This window comes from Arachis hypogaea, chromosome 17 (assembly GCF_003086295.3).
Source record: "Arachis hypogaea cultivar Tifrunner chromosome 17, arahy.Tifrunner.gnm2.J5K5, whole genome shotgun sequence".
In the NCBI taxonomy this organism is placed as follows: Eukaryota; Viridiplantae; Streptophyta; class Magnoliopsida; order Fabales; family Fabaceae; genus Arachis; species Arachis hypogaea.
Window position 1 is genome coordinate 57,730,594 of NC_092052.1, and position 26,637 is coordinate 57,757,230.

General features: G+C 37.8%; 1 non-coding gene across 1 annotated transcript; it reads right to left on the minus strand.

Annotated features, from left to right (window-relative positions):
- Positions 1-6,393: 6,393 nt before the first annotated feature.
- Positions 6,394-6,497, minus strand: LOC112768145 (small nucleolar RNA R71). The gene has a single exon (XR_003185584.1). It is a non-coding gene; the product is annotated as a small nucleolar RNA R71 (small nucleolar RNA).
- Between the last annotated feature and the right edge of the window lie 20,140 nt (positions 6,498-26,637).

The following is a 26,637-nucleotide window of genomic DNA, read 5'->3' on the forward strand; positions in this document are numbered from 1 at the left end:
TGAGACTGAGCGGTTAAAGTCAAGGTCCAAAGCAAAAAAAAAGAAGAAGAGTGTGCTTAAGAACTCTGGACACCTCTAATTGGGGACTTTAGCAAAGCTGAGTCACAATCTGAAAAGGTTCACCCAGTTATGTGTCTGTGGCATTTATGTATCTGGTAGTAATACTGGAAAACAAAGTGCTTAGGGCCACGGCCAAGACTCATAAAGAAGCTGTGTTCAAGAATCATCCACTAAACTAAGAGAATCAATAACACTATCTGAATTCTGAGTTCCTATAGATGCCAATCACTCTGAGCTTCAATGGATAAAGTGAGATGCCAAAACTGTTCAGAAGCAAAAAGCTACTAGTCCCGCTCATCTAATTAGGATCTGAGCTTCAATCAAAAACTCTGAGATATTATTGCTTCTCAACCTATTAGTCTTCTATTTTATTTGTCTAGTTGCTTGAGGACAAGCAACAGTTTAAGTTTGGTGTTGTGATGAGCGGATATTTTATACGCTTTTTGGGGATAATTTCATATAGTTTTTAGTATGTTTTAGTTAGTTGTTAGTCTATTTCTATTAGTTTTTTTAGGAAAAATTCATATTTCTGGACTTTACTATGAGTTGTGTATTTTTCTGTAATTTCAGGTATTTTTCTGGCTGAAATTGAAGGAGCTGAGCAAAAATCTGATTCAGGCTGAAAAAGGACTGCTGATGCTGTTGGATTCTGACCTCCCTGCACTCAAAGTGGATTTTCTGGAGCTACAGAACTCGAAATGGCATGCTTCTAATTGCGTTGGAAAGTAGCCATCCAGGGCTTTCCAGCAATATATAATAGTCCATACTTTGCACAAGAATAGACGACGTAAACTGGCGTTCAACGCCAGTCCTCTGCCCAATTGTGGCGTCCAGCGCCAGAAAAGGATCAAAAGTTGGAGTTGAACGCCCAAACTGGCATAAAAACTGGCGTTCAACTCCACAAATGACCTCTGCACGTGAATTTGCTTAAGTCTCAGCCCAGCACACACCAAGTGGGCCCCAGAAGTGGATCTCTGCATCATCCATCATAGTCTACTCATATTTTGTAACCCTAGGCTACTAGTTTAGTATTTAAACAACTTTTAGAGACTTATTGTTTATCTCATGACATTTCAAATCTAAACTTTGTATTCTATGACGACATGAGTCTCTAAACCCCATTGTTGGGGGTGAGGAGCTCTGCTGTGTCTCGATGAATTAATGCAAGTATTTCTGTTTTCCATTCAAACACGCTTGTTCCTAGCTAAGATGTTCATTCGCGCCTAACTGTGATGAAGGTGATGATCTGTGACATTCATCACCTTCCTCAACCCACGAACGTGTGCCTGACAACCACCTCCGTTCTATATCCGATTGAATGAGTATCTCTTAGATTCCTTAATCAGAATCTCCATGGCATAAGCTAGAACTGATGGCGGCATTCATGAGAATCCGGAAAGTCTAAACCTTGTCTGTGGTATTCCGAGTAGGATTCAAGGATTGAATGACTGTGACGAGCTTCAAACTCCTGAAGGCTGGGCGTTAGTGACAGATGCAAAAGGATAGTAAATCCTATTCCAACCGGATCGAGAACCAACCGGTGATTAGCCGTGCTGTGACAGAGCGCGTGAGCGTAGTTTTCACTGGAAGGATGGAAGGTAGCCATTGACAACGGTGATCCACCAACACACAGCTTGCCATAGGAGGACGTGCGTGCGTGAATCAGAAGACAGAGGAAAGCAGAGATTCAGAAGACAGAGCATCTCCAAAACTCCAACATACTCTCCATTACTGCACAACAAGTAACCTTTAATTTATGCTCTCTTGGTTATTCACAATTCAACTGATAAACATAATTGACTTCCTGACTAAGATTTACAAGATAACCATAGATTGCTTCAAACCAACAATCTCCGTGGGATTCGACCCTTACTCACGTGAGGTATTACTTGGACGACCCAGTGCACTTGCTGGTTAGTGGTACGCGTTGTGAAAAGTGTGATTCACAATTCGTGCACCAGCAAGCCAAAGTCTTAAATAGAAAACTATAGCGGATTCTAGAGAGGACAGTAAGCGTCTCTAGAAAGGATTGGGCTAGAAAGCTTGGTGATGCTCTGTGGGCATACAGAACAGCTTTCAAAACCCCCATTGGAACTTCACCATATCAGCTGGTATATGGGAAATCCTGTCATTTGCTAGTGGAACTAGAACATAAGGCCTATTGGGCAACTAGATTCCTTAACCTTGATGCTAAAGCAGCCGGAGTAAAACGGCTCCTCCAAGTAAATGAGTTGGATAAATTCCAACTAGCTGCATTTGAAAATGCAAAGATCTATAAAGAAAAAGCAAAAAGATGGCATGACAGGAAGATATCTTCTAGAATCTTTGAACCAGGACAAAAAGTCCTGCTCTTTGATGAGCGGATAATTTATACTCTTTTGGCATTATTTTTAGGTAGTTTTTAGTATGTTTTAGTTACCTTTTATTATATTTTTATTAGTTTTTATGCAAAAATCACATTTCTGGACTTTACTATGAATTTGTGTATGTTTCTATAATTTCAGGTATTTTCTGGCTGAAATTGAGGGACCTGAGCAAAAGTCTGATTCAGAGGCTGAGAAAGGACTGCAGATGCTGTTGGATTCTGACCCTCTTGCACGCGAAGTGGATTTTCTGCGGCTACAGAAGCCCAATTGGAGCCCTCTCAATTGCGTTGGAAAATAAACATCTTGGGCTTTCCAGCAATGTGTAATAGTCCATACTTTGCCCAAGATTTGATGGCCCAAACTGGCGTTTAAACGCCAGCCAGAGACCCTTTTCTGGCGTAAAACGCCAGAACTGGCACCAGAACTGGAGTTAAACGCCCAAACTGGCATCCAAGCTGGCGTTTAACTCTAGAAAAGGCCTATGCACGTGTAAAGCTCATTGCTTAGCCCAAGCACACACCAAGTGGGCCCCGGAAGTGGATTTCTGCACTATCTGCACTTAGTTACTTATTTTCTGTAATCCTTAGTAACTAGTTTTAGTCTAAATAACACTTTTTACTATTGTAATCTATCTTTGGACTTTTATGTTACATTTGGGAGGCTGGCCATTCGGCCATGCCTAGACCTTTTTATCTTATGTATTTTCCAATGGTGGAGTTTCTACACCTCATAGATTAAGTTGCGGAGCTTTGCTGTTCTTCATGAATTAATGCAAATACTATTGTTTTTCTTTCAATTCACGCTTACTTCTTCTCCAAAATATACTCTTGTACTTAATTCAGTTAAGTCAGAATGAAGGGGTGACCCGTGACAATCACCCACTATCTTCGTTACTCGCTTAGCCAAGATCCGCGTGCCTGACAACCACAAGCGGTCTACATGATGTTCAACGTAGTCATTGGACGACAGTCGGAGTATAATCTCTTGGGTCTCTGATCCACGAATTTGACTTGCCTCTCCTGACAACAGAGCATTCGAATCCGTGATATTAGAACCTTCGTGGTAGAGGCTAGAACCATTGGCAGCATTCCTGAGATCCAAAAAGTCTATTACGAGCTTCAAACTCGCGAATGTTGGGCACAGTGACAGTGTGCAAAAGGATAGAGAGATCCTATTCTGACGCTAGTGAGAACCGACAGATGATTAGCCGTGCGGTAGCTGTACCTGGTATTTTTCATCCGAGACGAGAAATCTGACAGTTGATTAGCCGTGCAGAAACCGCACCTGGTATTTTTCATCTGAGAGGATCTTACAGCTTGCCATGGAAGGGAGCACGCATGGTTGGATGAAGACAATAGGAAAGCAGAGGTTCAGAAGCAACAAAGCACCTCCAAATGCTTATCTAAAATTCCCACCAATGAATTACATAAGTATCTTTATTTTATTTTATGTTTTGTTTGTCTTTTAATTATCAAAACCTCATAACCATTTGAATCCGCCTGACTAAGATTTGCAAGATGACCATAGCTTACTTTAAGCCGACAATCTCCGTGGGATCGACCCTTACTCACGTACATGGACGACACAGTGCACTTGCTGGTTAGTTGTGCGGAGGTGTGAAAAGTATGATCACAATTTCGTGCACCAAGTTTTTGGCGCCATTGTCAGGGATTGTTCGAGTTTGGACAACTGACGGTTCATCTTGTTGCTTAGATTGGGTAACTTTATTTTATGTTTACGTTTTTATTATTTTTAATTTCGAAAAAAAAAATTTTGTTCTTTAGAGTTTTTAAGAATGAATTCTAGAGCTTCTTGAGATATGTTGAAGCTTGGCTGGCTGTTAAGCCATGTCTAATCTTTTGGACCGAGGTTTCTACTTTCCATTGTAGAAAGGACATGTCTGTATTTGTTACGCTAAAGCTTGGCTGGCCATGTCTAATTCTTTTGGACCGAAGCTTTAGACTAACATTGCACAAATCCTGGAATTCTTATTAAAAATTTTGAATTTCTTTATTTTCTTTTTCCAAAATAATTTCGAAAAATATACAAAATTTTAATAAAATCATAAAAAACAAAAAAATTTTTATGTTTCTTGTTTGAGTATTGTGTCAAATTTTAAGTTTGGTGTCAATTGCATGTTTTTAATTTTTCTTGAATTTTCGAAAATTCATTATGTGTTCTTCTTTGATCTTCAAGTTGTTCTTGATGATTTTCCTTGTTTGATCTTTAACTTTTATTGTTTTGTGTTTTTTGTTGTTTTTCATATGAATTTTCGAATTCATAGTGTCTAAGCATTAAAAATTTCTAAGTTTGGTGTCTTGCATGTGTTTCTTTTCTTAAAAATTTTTCAAAAATATGTTCCTGATTTTCATCATGATCTTCAAAGTGTTCTTGGTGTTCATCTTGACATTCAAAGTGTTCTTGCATGCATTATTTGTTTTGATCCTAAATTCTTATGTCTTGTGTTATTTTGTTGTTTTTCTCTTTCTTCATTAATTCAAAAATAAAAAATAATATCTTTCCCTTATTTTACTCATAAATTTTTAAATTTTGGGTTGACTTAGTAAAAAATTTTCAAAATTTAGTTGTTTCTTATTAGTCAAGTCAAAATTTCAATTTAAAAACTTTATCTTTTCAAATTTTTTTCAAAAATCAAATCTTTTTCATTTTTCTTTCATATTTTTCGAAAATTTTTTTATTTAATTTCCAAAATCTTTCTCTTAATTTTATTTCATAATTTTTGAAATTATTGCTAACATTTAATGTTTTGATTCAAAAATTTCAAGTTTGTTACTTTCCTGTTAAGAAAGGTTCAATCTTTAAATTCTAGAATCATATCTTTTAGTTTCTTGTTAGTCAAGTCATCAACTTTAATTTTCAAAATCATATCTTTTTCAAAACTTAATTTCAAAGTATTTTTCTAACTTCTTATCTTTTCAAAATTTATTTTAAAATTTTTTTCAATTAACCACTGACTTGTTTGTTTTGATTTTAAAAAGTTTACTAATTCTTATCTTTTTCAAAACCACCTAACTACTTTTCCACTTCTAATTTTTGAAAATCACTAAGCACTTTTTCAAAATTCTTTTTAATTAACTAATTGTTCTAAATTCTAATTTTGTTTTATCTCTTTTCTTAAAATTTGAATTCTAATTTAATTAATTAAATAAAAATAAAAATATTTTTCTTTTTTTAATTAATATTTGAATACTCTCTCTCTCTCTCATCTTTTTCTATTTATTTATTTAATTAGTAACACTTCTCTTCTTCTCATAATTCGAACCCTTCTCTCTCTTTTCTATTCGAATTACTCATCTCCTCTCTCTTCTCATTCTTCTATTCTTCTACTCTTATACTCACATAAAGGAATCTTTATACCGTGACATAGAGGATTCCTCTTCTTTTCTGTTCTTTTCTTTTTCATATGAGCAGGAACAGGGATAAAGAAATTCTTGTTGAAGCTGATCCTGAACCTGAAAGGACTCTGAAGAGGAAGCTAAGAGAAGCTAAAGTACAACACTCTGAAGAGGACCTTACAAAAATTTTCAAAAAAGAAGCAGACATGGCAGCCGAACCCAATAACAATGGTGGAGATGCAAGGAAGGTGCTTGGTGACTTTACTACACCAACTTCTGACTTTTATGGAAGAAGCATCTCAATTCCTGCAATTGGAGCAAATAACTTTGAGCTTAAGCCTCAATTAGTTTCTCTAATGCAGCAGAATTGCAAGTTTCATGGACTTCCATTGGAAGATCCTCATCAGTTCTTAGCCGAATTCTTGCATATCTGTGATACTGTTAAGACTAATGGGGTTAATCCCGAGGTCTACAGACTTATACTTTTCCCCTTTGCTGTAAGAGACAGAGCTAGGATATGGTTGGACTCACAATCTAAAGAAAGCCTGAACTCTTAGGAAAAATTGGTCAATGCTTTCTTGGCCAAATTCTTTCCACCTCAAAAGATGACCAAGCTCAGTGTGGAAGTCGAAACCTTTAGACAGAAGGAAGGTGAATCCCTCTATGAAGCTTGGAAAAGATACAAGCAATTGATCAGAAGGTGTCCTTCTGACATGCTTTCAGAATGGAGCATCTTATGCATATTCTATGATGGTCTTTCTGAATTGTCCAAGATGTCATTTAACCACTCTGTTGGTGGATCTCTTCATCTGAAGAAAACACCTGCAGATGCCCAAGAACTTATTGAAATGGTTACAAATAACCAGTTCATGTATACTTCTGAAAGAAATCCTGTGAATAATGGGATGACTCAGAAGAAAGGTGTTCTTGAGATTGATACTCTGAATGCCATATTGGCTCAGAATAAAATATTGACTCAGCAAGTCAATATGATTTCTCAGAATCTGACTGGAATGCAAGCTGCATCCGGCAGTACTAAAGAAGCTTCCTCTGAAGGGGAAGCTTATGACCCTGAGAATCCTGCAATGGAAGAGGTGAATTACATGGGAGAATCCCATGGAAACACCTATAATCCTTCATGGAGGAATCATCCTAATTTCTCATGGAAGGATCAGTAGAAGCCTAATCAAGGCATCAATAATAATAATGGTGGGAGAATTCGGTTTGGCAATAGCAAACCTTTTCGATCATCGTCTCAGCAACAGACAGAGAATTCATGGCAGAGCCTCTCTGACTTTGCAACCATAGTCTCTGATCTAACTAAAACCACTCACAGTTTCATGACTGAAACAAGGTCTTCCATTAGAAATCTGGAGACATCAGTGGGACAGCTGAGTAAAACAGTTACTGAAACTCCTCCTAGTACTCTCCCAAGTAGTACAGAAGAGAATCCCAAAAGAGAGTGCAAGGCCATAACTATATCCAAAGTGGCCGAACCTGGAGAGAGTAAAAAGGCAGTAATTTCCAGTGAGGAAGACCTTGCTGGACGTCCATTGACCAATAAGGAGTTCCCTATTAAGGAACCAAAGGAATCTGAGGCTCATATAGAGACCATAGAGATTCCATGGAACTTAATGATGCAGTTCATGAGCTCTGATGAAGATTCTTCCTCTGATGAGGATGAAGATCTTGTTGAAGAGCAAGTTGCTCGGTATCTAGGAGCAATCATGAAGCTGAATGCCAAGTTATTTGGTAATGAGACTCTGGAGGATAAACCTCCATTGCTCATCAATGAACTGAATGCCTTGGTTCAGCAGAAATACCTCAGAAGAAACCGGATCCCAGAAGGTTCTTAATACCTTGTACCATAGGCACCATGACCTTTGAGAAGGCTCTATGTGACCTGGGGTCCGGTATAAACCTCATGCCACTCTCTATAATAGAGAAACTATGGATCTTTGAGGTACAAGCTGCAAGAATCTCACTAGAGATGGCAGACAAATCAATAAAATAGGCTTATGGACTTGTAGAGGATGTCTTAGTGAAGATTGAAGGCCTTTATATCCCTGCTGACTTCATAATCTTAGACACTGGGAAGGATGGGGATGAATGCATCATCCTTGGAAGGCCCTTCCTAGCCACAGTAAGAGCTGTGATTGATATGGATAGAGGAGAGCTAGTCCTTCAATTGAATGAGGACTACCTTGTGTTTAAGGCTCAAGGATCTTCTTCTATAAACATGGAGAAAAAGCATGAAAAGCTTCATCCAATTCTCTCAATACAGAGTCAAGCAGAGCCCCCACATTCAAACTCTAAGTTTGGTGTTGGGAGGCCACCATTAAGTTCTGAGTCTCTGTGAAGCTCTCTAAGAGCTCACTGTCAAGCTATTGACATTAAAGAAGCGCTTGTTGGGAGGCAACCCAATGTTATTTAAATTATATTTGTTTTTTATAGACATTTGTTTTCCATTGCCATATTATGTTTTCTTTAGGATAATGATCATGTGGAGTTATAAAAATAGCTACAGAATTAAAGCAAAATGAAAAACAGCATCAAAAATAGCACACCCTTGAGGACAGACTTACTGGCGTTTAAACGCCAATAAGGATAGCAGAATTGGCGTTTATCGCCCATGCAGGCAGTATTCTGGGCATTTAACGCCAGAAATGGCAGCATTCTGGGTGTTCAGAAAAATGCCCAATAAAGAAGGATTCCTGGCGTTTAACGCCAGTCAGGGTATCTGGCTGGGCGTTAAATGCCCAAAAAGGTAGTCAAGTGGGCGTTAAACGCCAGAATGGATAGCATTCTGGGCGTTTAATGCCAGGATGACACAAGGGAGGTAATTTTGTTTCCAATTCGATTTTTTTTTAATTTTCATGTTTTAATTGTTAATTTTTTGCATAAAACATATTTTGATCATTCATCTTTCAATTTCTATTTTCAAAAATTAATAATCTTTCCAATTCTTTTTAATTCCTTTTCAATTCTTTTCAATTCTTCCCAAAATGTTTTCAAAACTTACATATCTTTTCAAATTCTTTTCAACTCTTTTTAATTTTTCTTGTATACAGTAATAAGTTTTCAAAATTAATTGCATCATTCTTCTTCTACTCCCTTCGATCTTATTTTGCTCGAGGACGAGCAAAGCTTTTAAGTTTGGTGTGGAAAAGCTCAGCTTTTTACTTTCCATAACCACTAATGGCACCTAAGGCCGGAGAAACCTCTAGGAAAAGGAAAGGTAAGGCAGTTGCTTCCAGCTCCGAGTCATGGGAGATGGAGAGATTCATCTCAAAAGCCCATCACTAGAAAGAGGATGGAGCAAACAAGAGAGCCCACTCATGGACCTCAACAAAGGCAAGGAAGAGACATAGAGGATCTCAAGAACTCCATTAGTTCTTCAAGAGGAAGAAGAAGCCACCATCACTAAGGTGGACCTGTTCCTTAATCTCCTTGTTTATTTTCTTTTCTGTTTTTGGTTTTTATGCTTTATGTTTTGACTATGTTTGTGTCTTCATTACATGATCATTAGTGTTTAGTGTCTATGTCTTAAAGCTATGAATGTTCCATGAATCTTTCACCTTTCTTAAATGAAAAATGTTTTCTGAAACAGAAAAAGAAGTACATGAATTTCGAATTCTATCTTGAAAATAGTTTAATTATTTTGATGTGGTGGCAATACTTTTTGTTTTCTGAATGAATGCTTGAACAGTGCATATTTTTTATAGTGAAGTTTATGAATGTTAAAATTTTTGGCTCTTGAAAGAATAATGAAAAAAGAGAAATGTTATTGATAATCTAAAAAAATCACAAAATTGATTCTTGAAGCAAGAAAAAGCAGTGAAAAACAAAGCTTGCGAAAAAAAAGGTGAAAAATAAAGAAAAAAAAAGAAAGAAAAAGAAAAAGCAAGCAGAAAAAGCCAATAACCCTTTAAACTAAAAGGCAAGGGTAAAGAGGATCCAAGGCTTTGAGCATCAGTGGATAGGAGGGCCCTAAAGGAAAAAAATCCTGGCCTAAGCGGCTAAATCAAGCTGTCTCTAACCATGTGCTTGTGTCATGAAGGTCCAAGTGAAAAGCTTGAGACTGAGTGGTTAAAGTCGTGGTCCAAAGCAAAAAGAGTGTGCTTAAGAGCTCTGGGCACCTCTAACTGGGGACTCTAGCAAAGCTGAGTCACAATCTGAAAAGGTTCCCCCAGTTATGTGTCTGTGGCATTTATGTATCCGGTGGTAATACTAGAAAACAAAATGCTTAGGGTCACAGCCAAGACTCAAAAAGTAGCTGTGTTCAAGAATCAATGATAAACCCCTATTTTATGGTCTATCTTGTGCTCAATTGAGTGGTTTTTATCAAGTCCTTACCCACTTATTCATATAAATTGCATGGTTTTACATTTTTCTTCCTAATTTTGTCTTATAATTGAAAACATGCTTCCCAAGCTTTTAAATTACCAAATATTAATCCTCTCATATTACCATTCGATGCTGTGATATGTGTGTTAAGTGATTTCAGGGATTATAGGGCAGGAATGGCTCAGATGATGGAAAGGAAGCATGCAGAAGTGGAAGGAATACAAGAAACTGAAAGAATTGCTAAAGCTGTCCAGCCTGACTTCTTGGTACTAAATCGACCATAACTTTAGCTACAGATGTCCAAATGAAGTGGTTCCATTTGCATTGGAAAGCTAACATCTGGAGCTTCGCAATGATATATAATTTTCCATAGCTGCCCTGAAGATAGGCAACGCGCATGTGTGGATCACGCGCACACGTGACCTGGCAAAAACTCAATACGCGCTCACGCGTGGACGACGCTCACGCCTGACTTTGCCGCGTCCTTGACGTATTAGAAATCACTGAGGGGCGATTTTTGGGCTGTTTTTGACCCAGTTTTCGGCCTAGAAAACATAGATTAGAGGCTATAAAGTGGGGGAATCCATTCATTCATAATACAACTTCTCATTATTCACAATTTTAGATTTTAGATGTAGTTTCTAGAGAGAGAGGCTCTCTCCTCTCTCTTAGGATTTAGGATTTAGGATTTAGGATTTCTCTTAATTTTAGGATTACTTCTTCATTCCAGGTTCAATGTTCCTTTAATTTATGTTCTCTTCTAATTTTATTCACTCTATTACTTTAGTTGCTCTATTTCTCTTGGTAATTACTTATTTAGCCAAATTGGCTTGTGAACTCTTCTTGTTAGATTTTAATTTCTATTTAATGCAATTTGAGATATTTCAGATTTATGATTTTAATTTAGCTTTTTATATTCTCAGCTTTAATTGATGAAAAGGCATTTTTATTCGAATAGATTTTCTCCTCTTGGCTTTAGTTGAGTAATTGGTGACACTTGAGTTATCAAACTCAGCTGTTGATTAAAAATTGGAAATCGCTGATTAATTTGGATCCCTTTAAAGCTAGTCTTTCCATAGGAGTTGAGTAGGACTTGAGGAATCAAATTGATTAGTCCACTTGACTTTCCTTTATTTAGTAAGGGTTAACTAAGTGGGAGCAATAACAATTCTCATCACACTTGATAGGGATAACTAGGATGGGATTTCCAGTTCTCATACCTTGCCAAGAGTTTTCTTAATTATTAATTTATTTTTTTGTCATTTAAATTACGTGTTCCTTATTCCAAAAACCCAAAATTATACCTTTTCCATAACCAATAATAAATCATACTTCCCTGCAATTCCTTGAGAGACGACCCGAGGTTTAAATACTTCGGTTATAAATTTTATCGGGTTTTGGTACTTGTGACAACCAAACTTTTGTACGAAAGGATTCTTTGCTGGTTTAGAAACTATACTTACAACGTGATTATATTTTTATAAAATTCTTTACCGGCAAAAGTCCGTTCGTCGAAATGATGCCGTTGCCGGGGAATTGCAATTGTGTGCCTTATTATTGGTTATTGTAAATATTTTATTTTTCTTGTTTATTTGTTTTTATTTTTATTTTTAATTTTTATTAGTTACTATGAGTTCTCACCCCCGTCGCTTTGAGTTTGGTTCTAATGTTGTTGAAAGGAATAGAAGCTATAACAGGAACATGAGTCAAGGTCGAAACAATCATAGATGGAAGGAGCCAACAGGATCTGATCAACCCTTTCGGCAACAACACCTTCCAAGATACCATGGACAACGACCATCCTACAATGCATGCCAAGACAATAGTTATGGTGGACCTTTTCGTGACAACCAACCTCCACTAAATTACTATGGTCAAGAGCCATTCCGAGGAGCGTACCAAGATGATAGATATGGTGGACCCCTTTGTAGTTACCAGCAAGCTCCATCATATGCCAATAAACCACCTCCTCAACATAACTCTGAACCACCATACTCACAAGCCACCTACGACTATTCACCTCCATATGACCCTAACCTTTATCCACCCCAATTCCAATCCAATTACTCCCAAGAACCACCACTTCCATATGCACTATGTCCATATCCATTGACCCAAGAATCACAGGCTCGCTTCAAGGAAATAGTAGATCAATTTCATGCAACCCTTCATCAAAAGGAACAAGTGATAAATCAATTAGCTTCCCGACATTCAGACACTCAAGGAACCCCCGTGGCTTCATGTGGAGAATCTAATGAAGAACGTAGCATGAATGAGACACTAGAAACTCCGGTGGACAGTGAGCAGCATGACTTTGTATTGGAACAATTGGAGGAAGCCGTAATCGTTAAAGAGGAAGAAGTGGTCGAAGACTTAGGAGATGTGGAACGTCCATGGGAAAACCCAGTCATAGAACCCCCTTCTAAGGAGTTTGAATTTGATGTTGAGGAGGGTGTACAACCTCCAAGGTATATCATGGTTGAAGACTTTGAAGGGGATGATCAAGAGATGGATTCAATCATTGATGAATTCTTATCTACATTTGAATCCTCTCCCATTGGACTTGACATGGAGATTAAAGAAGAAGAAGCACAACCTCTCATGCCCTTGGTGAACAATGAAGAAGAAATCAAATTGGAAGAAAGCTACCAAGAGGAAGAGGTTGATATTGAAGAAGCTTGCAAAGAGGTGGAAGTTGTCAAAGAAGAGCCCAAGGGAATGGAGCTGGAGATCACCTTGCCAAGGTTGTTGGAGACCTCTCCCCTAAAGCCATCACCATCCACCCCTTTATTCAAGTGGGTAAATCTCTCATATCTAAGCTTAATTAGCTCACTTGAATATGCTTTGCTTGAGATGGTTGGACAACTTAGAGCTCTTTGTGGCTATAAGAGTAAGAGGGAGATGGTTAGTGGTTGGCAACACAGTCCTAAGTTCATTGTGGTAGGAAGCTCACGGCTGAAGTATCATGGTTGGAAGAATACTAAATTGTATGTGTCTAGAAAGCTGTTTGGATGCCTCAGTGAGAATTCAGATTGCTTACCACCTGGTTGGAACAAAGATGGTCAACAAGAAGACCGGTGCAAAGGCAAGGTTTGGGACCCCGGAATTCAGTCTAGCAATCCACACTCTTGGGGCCTTGTCACTTGCTTAATCTTGCTTGAAGGCTCTTTGCGCCTAGTTTGGGATCCCGGAGGCCATTGGAATTACAAACATTGGTGGGGATTCCTGGATGAGTTCAAGCACAAACCACCATAACAAGGGACTCACCAATTGTCCAACTTAAGGACTTTAACTAAATGGGCTAGGTGGGAGACAACCCACCATGGTGTATTCTTTCCTTTTTGTTCTTAGTTTTATTTTATTTTATTTTCATTCGTGTTCATTCATAATTTCTGCATAGTCATCTGCATTCTGCATATTGCATAAAAAAAAATTCGCACACGACGCGCGAGCGTCGCTGACGCGTATGCGTCATGTGTGCATGCGAAGCAAAGAAGATAGAAACAGAGAGTTACGCGGGAGCATGGCTGGAGGCGTGCCTTAGGCACAAACACGCCCACGTGAACGCGACCCTGACGTGTCCGCGTCAATTTACAGAATCAGTCTTCCACGCGTGCGCGTCACCCACACGTACGCGTGACCCTACAAATCGGTGTAAAAATGTGTTTAGAAAGAAAGTTGTGATGGTGTGGTGCTGGAATGGTGCTAGGAGCACAAGCAACATCACGCGTGCGCGTCCCTGACGCGAACGCATCATTTTCCCCTCCAGGCAATCCACGCGTACGCGTCTGTCACGCGCACGCGTCGGTTCAAATTTTGGAAATGTACGCATTAAAACAGAGAGTTGTGCGTGCGCGAGGCTGCTCTCGCGCCAATAGCACACTTCAGGTCATGCGAACGCATCCCTGACGCATCCGCGTCACTTGAAAATAGCCCAAACCACGCGAACGCGTTCCCCACGCGTCCGCGTCGTATGCGACACACAGTTTATCCAGATCAGTGCCAGAATTCCTAACTTTTCTTCTCCAATCCTACTTATCTTTCTATTATCATTCTTTCTTCTTTCTTCTATCTTTTCTTATTCTTTCTTCCCCCTTCCTTACTCTCTTCATCTTCATTTTTTTTAACTTCTCATTCTTCTTCATCTCTTTCATTCTATTTTTCCTATTGCATTTACATACTTTCATTCATTGCATTTTAATTTTGTGCATATTTTTATTTTCTTTTTCTAAGTTCTTATTTCACCATTGGTGTTAAATGTTCTTCTTCAACTGTTGTATCTTTTCTTGAATTATTCTGGTGCATCATAACTTGTTTTATTCTGATTGGGTATTATTATTCATAAGTCAATGCTATTCCTTCATGATACTTATATTATCTTGCATTGAAATGAACTTACACTATCTTGCATTACCCACACTCTCTTTCATATTGTTGCAACTTTTACACCACTGGTATGCCATGTGCTTCTATTATTTTCTCACTTGCATGTTGTAGCTACCATATAATTGAGACCCTCATTATTTGGCATTAACCTACCCAGACTTTATTTATTTTCTTATCTTTATTTCTGAGTTACTTTTTCTTTTTTTTCCTTTCTTTCAGGTTGGCCAATGAGAAAGGGAAAGAGAAACTTCTATATGGGGCAACAGACAAGTCTATCTGTACAATCTCTAGAGAAAAGCATCAGTTGGAGCAGCCCGTCCACTTGCACTTCTTTGCATGCACCGAGGACGGTACAATCTTTAAGTGTGGGGAGGTCAATACCGATCTCCATGGTTTAGTTATTTTCTTCCCAATACCAGTGTCTTATTTTCTTTATTAGTTCATTGTTGCATTGATGAGCGGATAATTTATACGCTTTTTGGCATTGTTTTTAGTATGTTTTTAGTATGATTTAGTTAGTTTTTATTATATTTTTATTAGTTTTTAAATAATAATCATATTTCTGGACTTTACTATGAGTTTGTGTATTTTTCTGTAATTTTAGGTATTTTCTGGCTGAAATTGAGGGAGCTGAGCAAAAATCTGATTCAGGCTGAAAAAGGACTGCAGATGCTGTTGGATTCTGACCTCCCTCCACTCGAAATGGATTTTCTGGAGCTACAGGAGTCTAAATGGCGCGCTCTCAATTGCGTTGAAAAGTATACATCCAGGGCTTTCCATCAATATATAATAGTCTATACTTTGCTCAAGAATAGATGACGTAAACTGGCGTTCAACGCCAGTTCCATGTTGCAGTCTGGCGTCAAACGCCAGAAACAGGTTACAAATTGGAGTTGAACGCCAGAAATAGGTTACAACCTGGCGTTCAACTCCAAAAACAGCCTAGGCACATGAGAAACTTAAGTCTCAGTCCCAGCACACACCAAGTGGGCCCCAGAAGTGGATTTCTGCACCAATTATCTTAGTTTATTCATTTTCTATAAACCTAGGTTACTAGTTTAGTATTTAATCAACTTTTAGAGATTTATTTTGGATCTCATGACATTTTTAGATCTGAACTTTGTACTCTTTGATGGCATGAGTCTCTAAGCTCCATTGTTGGGGGTGAGGAGCTCTGCAGCGTCTTGATGAATTAATGCAATTATCTCTGTTTTCCATTCAAACACGCTTGTTCCTATCTAAGATGTTCATTCGCGCTTCACTATGAAGAAGGTGATGATCTGTGACACTCATCACCTTCCTCAATCCATGAACGTGTGCCTGACAACCACCTCCGTTCTACATCAGATTGAATGAGTATCTCTTAGATTTCTTAATCAGAATCTTCGTGGTATAAGCTATGAAAGATGGCGGCATTCATGAGAATCCGGAAAGTCTAAACCTTGTCTGTAGTATTCCGAGTAGGATTCAAGGATTGAATGGCTGTGACGATCTTCAAACTCGCGATTGTTGAGCGTAGTGACAGATGCAAAAGTATCAATGGCTCTTATTCCGACATGATCGAGAACCAACAGATGATTAGTCGTGCTGTGACAGAGCATTTGGACCATTTTCACTGAGAGGATGGGAAGTAGCCATTGACAACGGTGACACCCTACATACAGCTTGCCATGGAAGGAGCCTTGCGTGTGTGAAGAGGAGTACAAGAGAAAAGCTGAAATTCAGATGACAAAGCATCTCCAAAACTCCAACATATTCTCCATTATTGCACAATAAGTATTTATTTTATGCCTTTTTACTTTTCACAATTGAACTTACAAAACACTGTTGTTGGTATCCTGACTAAGAATAATAAGATAACCATAGCTTGCTTCAAGCCAACAATCTCCGTGGGATTCGACCCTTACTCACGTAAGGTATTACTTGGACGACCCAGTGCACTCGCTGGTTAGTTGTGTGAATTTGTGAGAAATAGTAATATTGACATTGACATACACAATTTCGTGCACCATGCATATACATGTTTGATTGCATGTTTTCTTGATTTTGTGCATATCTTACCACTGCTTGGTTAAAGTAATGAGTTTCTTTTCAAGACTTTATAGTATTTCACTAATTTAAATTAAAATTTTTGTGTTAAAACTTGTTGGAAGTTGTATTTGGAACATGGTTTAAAAGCTAGAACACACAACCAGTGAGATTTGAGCTTAATTACATAGTTACACTATTTAACCATAATATTTTAATTCTTGTGTGTTTTCTTCTCTGTGATTGTAATCTATATTTTGTTCCATCCTATATGTCCAATGTTTAATGTGTTATATGCATGCATATGATTGAGGCCATTAATTGTTATTAGCTCACTTATCCCAAATAGCCTACCCTTTTATGTCACCTTTGTGAGCCACTTTGAGCCTTTTTATCCCCCTTGTTCTATATTTTACCACATCACTAGCCTTAAGAGAAAAAATAATTAAATACCCCAAATTGAATCTTTGGTTAGCTTAAGATAGAAATTGTATGTCAATCAAGTGTGGGGAAACTGTGGGAACATGGGTTAAAAGGGAATGTGTTATGATAAAATATTAGAAATTTGGGTTACTACTCATGTGAAATCAGAAAAAATTAAAAATCAATGTGCATTGATAAGTTATGTTTATTTTTCTATTTAATAAAAAAAAGAGAAAAAAATCCAAAAAAAATATATCAATAAATAAGTAAATAAATAAGGGGACAAAATTACCCCATTGCTAAGTTAAGTTAAGGAAAAGATCAATGCATATGTGATAAAAAATTAAAAGAAAAGTTGATGCATGAGTATGTAATGAAAAAGTGGGAATTTTGGGTAGCTAGGCATGAATTTAAAAAGTATATAGAGTGTATGTATAGGTGAAAGCTTAGGTTGATCAAGGATTCAATTTATAGCTCACTTAGCCATATATATACCCTCACCTTTACCTTAGCCCCATTACAACCTTGAAAAGACCTCATGATGTTTGCATTGGTACATTAAATACTTGTTGATTGGTTAGGTGAAGAACAAAGTTTAGAAAGCATGACTAGAGAAGAGTAGAGTGATTACCCTATACACTTGAGTGATTAGAGTGCACATATACTATCAGTGACGGTTCGATGCTTGATTCTATGTTCCCTGCTTTCATGAGCTATCTTCTTACAAGTTTACTTGTTTTTACTGTATGAATTTTAATTAGTGATATTTGATTTATATTTGTTTTGAAGAACTTATTTACTTTTAACCAAGTATCTAGAAACATCTTAGCATATAGTTGCATTCATATAGATAGGTTGCATTTCATGCATTCTACCATTCCTCTTCACTCCTTTATAGCTTCTCTTGAGCTTAGCATGAGGACATGCTAATGTATAAGTGTGGGGTGGTTGATAAACCACTATTTTATGGTCTATCTTGTGCTCAATTGAGTGGTTTTTATCAAGTTCTTACCCACTTATTCATATAAATTGTATGGTTTTACATTTTCCTTCCTAATTTTGTTCTATAATTGAAAACCTGCTTCTCAAGCTTTTAAATTACCAAATATTAATCCTCTCTTATTACCATTCAATGTCGTGATATGTGCGTTAAGTGATTTCAGGGATTATAGGGCAGGAATGGCTCAGAGGATGGAAAGGAAGCATGCAGAAGTGGAAGGAAAACAAGAAACTGAAGGAACTACTAAAGCTGTCCAGCCTGACCTCTTGCTACTAAATCGACCATAACTTGAGCTACAGAGGTCCAAATGAGGCGGTTCTAGTTGCGTTGGAAAGCTAAGATCCGGGGCTTCGCAAAAATATATAATTTTCCATATTTGCCTCGAAGATAGGTGACACACACGCGTGGATCACACGCACGCATGACCTGGCAAAAACTCAATCCGCGCTCACGCGTGACTTTGCCGCGTGCTGGACGTATCAGAAATCGCTGGGGGTGATTTTTGGGCTATTTTTGACCCAGTTTTTGGCCTAGAGAACACAGATTAGAGGATATAAAGTGGGAGAATCTATTCATTCATAATACAACTTCACATTATTCACAATTTTAGGTTTTAGATGTAGTTTCTAGAGAGAGAGGCTTTCTCCTCTCTCTTAGGATTTAGGATTTAGGATTTCTCTTAATTTTAGGATTGCTTCTTCATTCCAGGTTCAATGTTCCTTTAATTTATGTTCTCTTCTACTTTTATTCACTCTATTACTTTAGTTGCTCTATTTCTCTTGGTAATTACTTATTTAGTCAAATTGGCTTGTGAACTCTTCATATTAGATTTTAATTTCTATTTAATACAATTTGAGGTATTTCAGATTTATGATTTTAATTTAGATTTTTATATTCTTAGCTAATTGATGAAAAGGCATTTTTATTCGAATAGATTTTCTCCTCTTGGCTTTAGTTGAGTAATTGGTGACACTTGAGTTATCAAACTCAGCTGTTGATTAAAAATTGGAAATTGCTGATTGATTTGGATTCCTCTAAAGCTAGTCTTTCCATAGGAGTTGACTAGGACTTGAGGAATCAAATTGATTAGTCCACTTGACTTTCCTTTATTTAGTAAGGGTTAACTAAATGGGAGCAATAGCAATTCTCATCACACCTGATAAGGATAACTAGGATGGAGTTTCCAGTTCTCATATCTTGTCAAGAGTTTTCTTAATTATTAATTTATTTTTCTTGTCATTTAAATTACTTGTTCCTTATTCCAAAAACCCAAAATTATACCTTTTCCATAACCAATAATAGATCATACTTCCCTGCAATTCCTTGAGAGATGACCCGAGGTTTAAATACTTCGGTTATAAATTTTATTGGGTTTTGTTACTTGTGACAACCAAACTTTTGTACGAAAGGATTCTTTGCTGGTTTAGAAACTAAACTTACAACGTGATTATATTTTTATAAAATTCTTTACCGGCAAAAGTCCATTCGTCAATTAACATACTGAACTAGGAGAATCAATAACACTATCTGAATTCTGAGTTCCTATGGATGCCAATCATTCTGAACTTCAAAGGATAAAGTGAGATGCCAGAACTGTTCAGAAGCAAAAAGCTACTAGTCCCGCTCATCTAATTGGAACTAAGCTTCATTGATAATTTTAAAATTTATTGTATTTTCTCTTCTTTTTATCCTATTTTGTTTTTAGTTTCTTGGGGACAAGCAACAATTTAAGTTTGGTGTTGTGATGAGTGGATAATTTATACCATTTTTAGCATTATTTTTAGGTAGTTTTTAATATGTTTTAGTTACTTTTTATTATATTTTTATTAGTTTTTATGCAAAAATCACATTTTTGGACTTTACTATGAGTTTGTGTGTTTTTCTATAATTTCAGATATTTTCTGGCTGAAATTGAGGGACCTGAGCAAAAGTCTGATTCAGAGGCTGAGAAAGGACTGCGGATGCTGTTGGAAAGTAGACATCTTGGGCTTTCCAGCAATGTATAATAGTCCATACTTTGTCCAAGATTTGATGGCCCAATCTGGCATTTAAACGCCAGCCAAAGACCTTTTTCTGGCGTAAAACGCCAGAACTGGCACAAGAACTAGAGTTAAATGCCCAATCTGGCATCCAAGCTGCCATTTAACTCTAGAAAAGGCCTATGCACGTGTAAAGCTCAATGCTCAGCCCAAGCACACACTAAGTGGGCCCCAGAAGTGGATTTCTGCACTATCCGCACTTAGTTACTTATTTTCTGTAATCCTTAGTAACTAGTTTTAGTATAAATAGCACTTTTTACTATTGTATATCTATCTTTGGACTTTTATGTTACATTTGGGAGGCTGGCCATTCGGCCATGCCTAGACCTTTTTCTCTTTTGTATTTTCCAACGATGGAGTTTCTACACCTCATAGATTAAGGTGCGGAGCTCTGCTGTTCTTCATGAATTAATGCAAATACTATTGTTTCTCTTTCAATTCACGCTTACTTCTTCTCCAAGATATACTCTCGTAATTAATTCAGTTAAGTTAGAATGAAGGGGTGACCCGTGACAATCACCCACTATCTTCGTTACTCGCTTAGCCAAGATCCGCGTGCCTGACAACCACAAGCGGTCTACATAATGTTCAACGTAGTCATTGGACGACAGCCAGAGTATAATCTCTTGGGTCTCTGATCTACGGATTTGACTTGCCTCTCCTGACAATAGAGCATTCGAATCCTGAGATTAGAACCTTCGTGGTAGAGGCTAGAACGATTGGCAGCATTCATGAGATCCAGAAAGTCCAAACCATGTCTGTGGTATTCCGAGTAGGATCTGGGAAGGGATGATTGTGATGAGCTTCAAACTCGCGAATGTTGGCCGTAGTGACAGTGTGCAAAAGGATAGAGAGATCCTATTTCGACGCTTGTGAGAACTGACAGATGATTAGCCGTGCAGTAGCTGTACCTGGTACTTTTCATCCGAGACGAGAAATCTGGCAGTTGATTAGCGGTGCAGAAACCGTACCTGGTATTTTTCATCCGAGAGGATCATACAACTTGCCATGGAAGGGAGCACGCATGGTTGGATGAAGACAATAGGAAAGCAGAGGTTCAGAAGCAACAAAGCACCTCCAAATGCTTATCTGAAATTCCCACCAATGAATTACATAAGTATCTTTATTTTATTTTATGTTTTATTTATCTTTTAATTATCAAAACCTCATAACCACTTGAATCCGCCTGACTAAGATTTACAAGATGACCATAGCTTGCTTCAAGCCGACAATCTCTGTGGGATCGACCCTTACTCACGTAAGGTATTACTTGGATGACCCAGTACACTTGCTGGTTAGTTGTGCAGAGTTGTGAAAAGTGTGATCACAATTTTGTGCACCACTCTTCAACTCATGACTCAAATTATTGTCTGGAAAACTCAAATCCCACTGGAAAGGACCGTATGTGATTACTAGTGTATCACCTTACGGGCAGATAGAACTTCAAGGTAAAGATCCAGACAACAGGTTCACTGTCAATGGCCAGAGGGTCAAGCATTACCTTGAAGGAGGTATAGAGCTAGCAGGCTCAACACTGCTACTAAGTTAAGTACAGTGAAGTCCAGCTAAAGACATTAAAGAAGCGCTTGTTGGGAGGCAACCCAATGATTAATAGCCTAGTATTCTCTATTTTTAAAATTATTTCTGTTTTAATTAGCTTTCTTTATAGTTAGTTCTTAATTTACTTGTTTTTAACGATAGTGATCATGGACAGTGCTTAAACAGAGATAGAATGATGTAGAACAGAAAACAGAGCATCCTGGAGGAAGCATCTCTCTGGCGTTAAACGCCAGAAAAGGGTGGGGATTGGGCGTTTAATGCCCATGGAGGCAGACAGCCTGGCGTTGAACGCCATCCAGGGAGCCTGGCTGGGCGTTCAACACCCAAGAGAGGAAACAGGGCCAGCGCTGAACGCCAGTCAGGGGAGCCTGGCTGGGCGTTTAACGCCCCATATGGGTAGGCAACTTGGCATTGAACGCCAGAATGGGTGTCATTCTGGGCGTTTAATGCCAGCAAGATAAGCAAGGGAGGTAATTTCCAAAACCTTATCTTTTCTTCATTCAACCTATCATTTTAAATTTCAATTTTGAAATTCCATGATTTTTAAATCAAATCTTTTTCAAATATTTCAAATTTAAATTGATTTCAATTTTAAAACAATTTCAAATCTTTTTAAACCTCGTATCTTTTTCAACTAGTTTTCAAATTCTTTCAAATCTTTTCTTATCTTTAGTCATTCTTGTTCATGTCTTTTATTAAACTTTAAAATCTTTTCCATACTTCTTATCTTATCATTTATATCTTTTATATCTTTTTCATATCTTTTTGACATCTTTAAAGTTTAAAAAATTATCTTTTTCAAAACTTTTTTATCTTTCTTTAACCATTGTTTTCGAAAATCCCCCCTCCCCTCCCTATATATATCTGTGCTCCCCTCTCACTTATTCCCCACCTCTCCATTCGAATTCTCTTCTTCTATTCTCCCATCCTTCACTTTCTTCTTCTTCCTTTCTTATCTTTTTCTTGAGGACGAGCAAACCTTTTAAGTTTGGTGTGGAAGGAGCCTCCTTCTCTCATTGAGATTCGAATCCCATGGCTCCAAGAAGTGGCAAGATCGCTCCAAGAAACAAGAAGGAAGATGACCCAACAGTTGTTTTCAAACCTGTTAGATTCTACACCAAGCAATATGAAGAATATTATCACAAAATAATGAGTAAGAGGCCAGTGATCCATGAGGTTAGATTCGAATTAGGAGAAGATGAATACCCAGAGATTCAAGAGCAAATTTGAAAAAGAGGCTGGGAGATTCTAGCCAATCTTGTGATCACTGTTAGATTCAACATGATCCATGAATTCTATGCAAATATGTGGATGACAGACAAGCAAAAGAAAGATGGAACAACATTCCATACTTTTCGCACTATGGTCAAGGGGAAGATCATCTATTTTTATCTGGATAGGATGAGATAGATCTTTAAATTACCCTTGCAAAGGGATGACCCTGATTCCTACAATAGAAGGGTGGTAGCTAACCCTAAGTTGGATCAAGTCCTAGAGGACATCTGCCTGCCTGGAACTCAATGGATTGAGGATGCAAAAGGAAAACCAAACCAGCTAAAAAGAATGAACCTCAAGCCAATTGCTAGAGGATGGCTAGACTTCATTGGGCATTCTATACTCCCTACAAGTAACCACTCTAAAGTCACTATTCAGAGAGATGTGATGATTCACTGCATCATGATGGGGAATGAGGTAGAAGTTCACCAAATAATCTCCCGTGAGATGTACAAGTTGGAAAATATGATGTCTACTCATGCCATGCTGGCCTATCCAAACCTTATCTTTCGCCTATGCCAAGATGCTAAACTCCTGCTTCACGTGGATACATTTATTCCAGTGGAAAGCCCAATCACTAAGCAAGTGATGGAAAGCTCCAAGGTACCAGAGGATCATCCCAAAGGGAAGGCACCTGAGCCTCCCCAAGAGATCCCTCCAGTTGAATATTGGGATCAGTTGAAAGCATCTGTGATGCAACTGCGAACCACCTTGGATCAATTAAGAAAGGAGCAGAAAGATCAGACTAGCATGATTTGCAAACTGGTCAAGGAGCACGAGAAGCATGGGCGTAAGATAGAGGAGTTGAAGCGCCAGAAGCTCCCCCCTGAAGAGCCCAGTGCCCTACAAGCCTGAGGTTGTTGAATTTTAGCCCTGTGACTATTCCAATTCCTATTTTTCATATTTCTGTTATTCTAATTCATGTCTTCCATATTTAGGTTTACATGATCACTAGTAATATTTAAGTCTTTATTTTTATTTTATTTTATTATTGGCTTTTAATTTAAGAATTGCATAAACATTAGTAGTAATTAATTTTTATTTTCCAATTAGCTATAAAATATTCCTCTTATCATCATTAAACATGAATAAAATAGTGATTTTTTTAGAAGAATTAAAGATACATGAATTTCGAGTTTACCTTAAGACTAGTCAATTATTTTGATGTGGTGGCATTGCTTTTATTTTCTGAATGTATGAATGAATAGTGCATATTTGAAATTGGAAATAAGAATGTTGGTTCTTGAAAGAATGATGAAAAAAGTGAAATATTATTGATGATCTGAAAAATTCAAAAAAATTTAATTCTTGAAGCAAGAAAAAGCAGCAAAAAGAAAAAAAAAAGCATGTTGCAAAAGAAAATAATATATATATGCATGGGAAAAAAAAAGAAAAGAAAAGAAATAAAAAGCAGAAAAAGCCAATAGCTCTTTAAACCAAAAGGCAAGAGCAAAAAGCCAATAACCCTTTAAACCAAAAGGCAAGGGTAAAAGGATCCAAGGCTTTGAGTATCAATGGTTAGGAGGGCCTAAAAGAAACAAAATCTTAGCCTAAGCACTTCAAATGAGAAGTGTCCCTAACTATATGCTTGTGGTGTGAAGGTGTCAAGTAAAAAGTTTGAGACGGAGCAGTTAAAGTCGTGATCCAAAGCAAAAAGAGTGTGCTTAAGAACTCTGGACACCTCTATCTGGGGATTCTAGCAAAGCTGAATCACAATCCGAAAGGGTTTACCCAGTTAAGTGTCTGTGGCATTTATGTATCCGGTGGTAATACTAGAAAACAAAGTGCTTAGGACCATGGCCAAGACTATAAAAAGCTGTGTTCAAGAATAAAAAAGAACTAAACTAGGAGAGTTAATAATATTAACTGGATTCTAAGTTCCTAAAGAGACCAACACTTATGAGTTTCAATGGATAGTGAGATGCCAAAACTATTCAGAAGCAAAAAGCAACTAAGTCCCGCTCATCTAATTGAAACTAAGCTTCATTGAAAACTCTGAGATATATTGTATCTTACTCTTCTTCTTATCCCACTTTCATTTTGGTTGCTTGGGGACAAGCAACAGTTTAAGTTTGGTGTTCTAATGAGCGGATATTTTATACGCTTTTTGGCATCATTTTCATATAGTTTTTAGTATGTTTTGTTTAAGTTTTATTGAGTTTTCATAGGTTTTAGTGCAAAATTTACATTTTTGGATTCTACTTTGAGTTTGTTGATGAGCGGATAATTTATACGCTTTTTGACATTGTTTTTAGTATGTTTTTAGTAGGATCTAGTCACTTTTAGGGATGTTTTCATTAGTTTTTATGTTAAATTCACATTTCTGGACTTTACTATGAGTTTGTGTGTTTTTCTGTGATTTCAGGTATTTTCTGGCTGAAATTGAGGGACTTGAGCAGAAATCAGATTCAGAGGTTGAAAAAGGACTGCTGATGCTGTTGGATTCTGACCTCCCTGCACTCAAAGTGGATTTTCTGGAGCTACAGAACTCGAAATGGCGCGCTTCCAATTGCGTTGGAAAGTGGACATCCAGGGCTTTCCAGAAATATATAATAGTCTATACTTTGGCCAAGAATTGATGACGTAAACTGGCGTTCAACGCCAGCCTTCTGCCCAAATCTGGCGTCCAGCGCCAGAAAAGGATCCAAAACCAGAGTTGAACGCCCAAACTGGCACAGAAACTGGCGTTCAACTCCACAAATGGCCTCTGCACGTGCTACACTTAAGCTCAGCCCAAACACACACCAAGTGGGCCCCGGAAGTGGATTTATGCATCAATTACTTACTCATGTAAACCCTAGTGACTAGTTTATTATAAATAGGACCTTTTACTATTGTATTAGGCGTCTTTTTGACCATCTTTTGATCATCTTAGGATCTTAGGATCATCTTTGGATGCCTGGTTCTTAGATCATAGGGGGCTGGCTATCTCGGCCATGCTTGGACCTTCACTTATGTATTTTCAACGGTAGAGTTTCTACACTCCATAGATTAAGGTGTGGAGCTCTGCTGTTCCTCAAAGATTAATGCAAAGTACTACTGTTTTCTATTCAATTCTTCTTATTTCGCTTCTAAGATATCCATTCGCACCCAAGAACGTGATGAAGGTGATGATTATGTGTGACGCTCATCATCCTTCTCCCCTATGAACGCGTGCCTGACAAACACTTCCGTTCTACATGAATTAAGCTAGAATGAATATCTCTTAGATCTCCTAACCGGAATCTTCGTGGCGTAAGCTAGAATGATGGCGGCATTCAAGAGAATCCGGAAAGTCTAAACCTTGTCTGTGGTATTCCGAGTAGGATTCAATGATTGAATGACTGTGACGAGCTCCGAACTCGCGATTGCAGGGCGTTAGTGACAGACGCAAAAGGATAGTAAATCCTATTCCAGCATGATCGAGAACTGACAGATGAATAGCCGTGCCGTGACAGGGTGCGTGAGCATATTATTCACTGAGAGGATAAGATGAAGCCATTGACAAGGGTGATGCCTCCAGACGATTAGCCGTGCCGTGACAGGGCATTGGATCATTTTCCCGAGAGATGACCGAAAGTAGCCATTGACAGTGGTGATGTATCACATAAAGCTAGCCATGGAAAGGAGTAAGACTGATTGGATGAAGATAGCAGGAAAGCAGAGGTTCAGAGGAACGAAAGCATCTCCATTCACTTATCTGAAATTTCTACCAATGATTTACATAAGTATCTCTATCCCTATTCTATTATTTACTATTCGAAAACATCTTCATCACTTTATATCTGCCTGACTGAGATTTACAACGTGACCATAGC